Here is a 3429-nt window from a genome sequence, read left to right as displayed (position 1 = left end):
ACAAACTCTTTGGCATTCCCAACCCCAACACAATTGTGGAATTCCAAGTCTCCCTGAATGTCAATAGGTCTGTGTTCCTACAACCAAAAATGTAAAAGGGAGCATCCCTATTACCTCTCACATAATCTCCAGAAATTTATTTTAGGTAAAATCTGACTGTAATTAGAAGAGAATGAGCAAAACCAGACACCAATGTCCTGATACATCAACCTGGCTCGTCTTATGATTCAGCCAAACAGGGGGCTTCTGAACACATGCATAAATCAGGAGGCACAGAGCCCTTTCCAAGCTCCGGCCCACCAGAAGAAGTATAGCCATGCCCATCTTACAAAGGCCCATCTCTTCTCCTCCTGGTGTCCCCTAGGCAGGGATCAGCAAACCATTATCTATCTATATACCTACCTACCTACCTACCTACCATCTCTCTCTTTATTTTTGATAAAATGTTTGGAATTAGTCATATAAATATGTAAGCTGCCTTTTGACTTTAATTTTGCCCAGAATATTTACTCTCTGGCTCTTTAAGGAAGTATTTCCTGAGGGTTTGCATTGTTCCCACCCCAGTCCCTGGCTATTTCCCGTCTGAGGTCCTGTGCAGTTCTTATTGGTACCCCTGGCCCACTCTGGTTCTCCCCACACTTCTTTCTGTACAAGCATGCAAAATACAAACCAGAGTATGAATTTCCCTTGTGGAGAAGCTTCTGATGGTTGCTCACTGCTCAAATGAAAGTCAAGCCCTGCGTTGCTCTTCCAGCCCAGAGCCCTGCCTGCCTCTGCCCTCACCAGCCCTGGCTCTGTTGTCCCTGTGCCCAACCTTTCTCTTCCCTCTGACACAGAGCCTTTAAACATGGCCCTAGAATATAAGCCTTGTGAAGGCAGGGACCTGGTCTTGGTAACATTCCCCAAGATGGTGCCTGGTGCTTGATAGGCATTCAACACATACTTATTGAATAAAAGCAAATGACCTTGAATTTTCACAGCAAACTTTTGAAGTAGGATTTAAAAAAAAAAAGTGCAGATAAATAAAAAGAGGCTCAGCAGAGAGGGGAATACAGGAAGTGGTAGAAACAGATTGGAATGAGAGCTCAGAGCTTTCTGACATCTTGCTCCAGGGAGTGCTTCATTCCAACACCAAAGTGATCCTTTGCTACACCACCCACCACCAGTCACTACATCTTTAAACATGAGATCTTCTTACAGAGGAAACACCTTGGTCCTTGTGCCAGAGTGGCCTCTGCATATCCTGACTGCAGGCTGCCGAGTGGTGCCACATGACTGAAGGTTTGCCTGCAATGTGCTGTAATCCCTGAAAGCTGGGGTCTGCTTTGAGCCTGAGAACCCTGCTTTCCTGCTAGAAACTTCCCATGTAGAGGGAGTCAAATACCCCTTGTCCATCCTTGAAGCACAAGGCCACTCCTCCACTGCAAGTTTGACTTCTGCTCATGTCCAAATGCCTCCTTGGGCTGTACCAGGCTCCTTGGTGATGGGTTGGGGTTGGTGGTTTGGTGGAGGGATTGGATACAGCGTTTTAGTCTTCCTGTTCATGTGGACTGTGTTCTTCAGTCTCCATTGTCACATAGTCTTCCCTGGGCTTGAGTCTTGCTCTTGCTACCCAAGAGGGTTTTACTCTATTGGTTCTTCTCCTAGACCATTATGCACCTAATAGTTTTCTTTAAATTGTTGTGTGGTTTTTGACTTGTTAGTTTATACAACAGTCTGGGACACCAGACCAAATCCCTGGCAGTGCTTAGAAGGTCCATCCCAATGTGCCTGGCCTGCATTCAAGCCCTGCCTCACCACTCTCCACGTCTCACGAGAACTGCAATGTGGTCCATTGTGAGCACGGCCTACCGCGTGTCCTGGCTTGTATGTGCCTCATCGTAATAATTCTTCCCAAGGAGACTGACCAGAGTGAGGAAGCTGCCCCTCAGAGGGGTGAGATAACCAGTCAAATTGCATCTGTTTGCTTCCTTTAGGGACAACTCCTTCATCTGAGATGGCCTTCCCTTCTCCAGGTCACAGTCCTTCAGATAAGAGTCCAGGAGCCCCCAGGATGCAATCCTTTGCTCCTTTTCTAAAACACTCAACAAACAGCTTGCACCTGGAGGACCCTACCGATGCCCGTTACCTGGGTCGCGGAGTCCCAGGCCCAAAGTACTATTGTGTTGGACAGAGGAGAAAAACATTTTATAAAATGGATTTTTGCACGAAGAGACGAAGAGTAGGGATACGTCGGTGTACCTCCAAATCAGCAACAGATAAAGGGGCCTGCTTCTTTGCTTTTTGAACCTGGTGCAAACTCTGCTTTATCAGACAACACGTTTGCTTTGCTCCTTTTATTTCCCCCTGGAGGCCGTCTCCCCAGGCCACAGAATGGAGAGCAGCGGGCAAGCCGTAAGCCATCGGTAAGCCAGCCCGCCATTCACTACCTTTTCTTATACAACAGTTATTTGTAAACTAATCAATAAACTCTTCTTGTTTTGTTTGCTCCTTTAGAACTCTTAGCAGCTGCCTGCTGAACCATGAAGAAACTTAAAATAGCGACGATCCCCTTCCACGCTGCCGCCTCTTTCCCCGTAGAACCCGCGAGCCCATCTGTGGTGTTTATACTCAAGGCCCTGTGAAGCTAATCTGTATGGAAATAAAGGATAGAAATATTCAGATTGAGTTTTACTAAGTGAACCTGAGGTTTTTCTCTTCAGCAAAATAGGCCAGGTAAATGTGTTTCTGATACAGAATAAATCACTGGTTGGAAGACCTACATTTCCCTTTCACCATTTTCTTGGAAGGAAAGAATTCACAGCCTTCTGCATGGACAGTGGGAAGCACCAGTCCCTCCCCCAGGGAGTTCCTGTTAGCATCTGAGAAATCTATTGCCCTGACGGGGGCTGGAGGTGCTGTGGTCTTCGCAGAGGGCCAGGGAGGAAGAGTCAGGGAGGTGTTCGCACCTTACATGTCAGGCCCTGAGTCCTCACTCTGTGATAGGACCCCCATGTCACAGAGTAATGTCACAGAGCACCTAGGGGTGAAGAATTTTCTCCATATTTCTAATTTTTCTTTTGTCTGACCCCAGAGACTGGCCTTATTTGAATGATTAATGATCAACCTCATAGACCTCTATATGAAAGTCAATAGTAAATTTATGGGGGAACTTGCCAAAATTCCATCACCAAATCCCTCTCTGAGTTATGCAACCAGAGATCAACGTTCTTAAATCTTGCTTTGGACAACTGTCCAGCTGTCAGTCACTGGGATGAGTTGTACACTAAATTAGTGGCCCTTAATACTAATTTCAATGGAATTAAAACTATTTACACATAGTTTTTGTGTCTCTGTGTAATAGAAGGCATCAATGAATTCTTCCAAATTCTGATGTGTCTGATATGAGAGCTTATAGGCAATGCTAGGAGACTAGAAAAGCAAGCTACT

General features: G+C 45.9%; 1 long non-coding RNA gene across 1 annotated transcript; it reads left to right on the top strand.

Moving 5' to 3' along the window:
* Nucleotides 1-1704: 1704 nt before the first annotated feature.
* LOC124086252 (uncharacterized) lies at nt 1705-2659 on the top strand. The gene is made up of 2 exons (XR_006849755.2): nt 1705-2405; nt 2497-2659. It is a non-coding gene; the product is annotated as an uncharacterized LOC124086252 (long non-coding RNA).
* The last annotated feature ends 770 nt before the right edge of the window (nt 2660-3429 follow it).

Source organism: Marmota monax, unplaced genomic scaffold, assembly GCF_021218885.2.
Source record: "Marmota monax isolate L192 unplaced genomic scaffold, Marmota_monax_Labrador192_F-V1.1 WCK01_AAM20220418_F8-fsc00024, whole genome shotgun sequence".
Lineage (NCBI taxonomy): Eukaryota > Metazoa > Chordata > Mammalia > Rodentia > Sciuridae > Marmota > Marmota monax.
The sequence above is the reverse complement of the archived record's forward strand: the minus strand, read 5'-3'. Positions and strand labels throughout refer to the sequence as shown.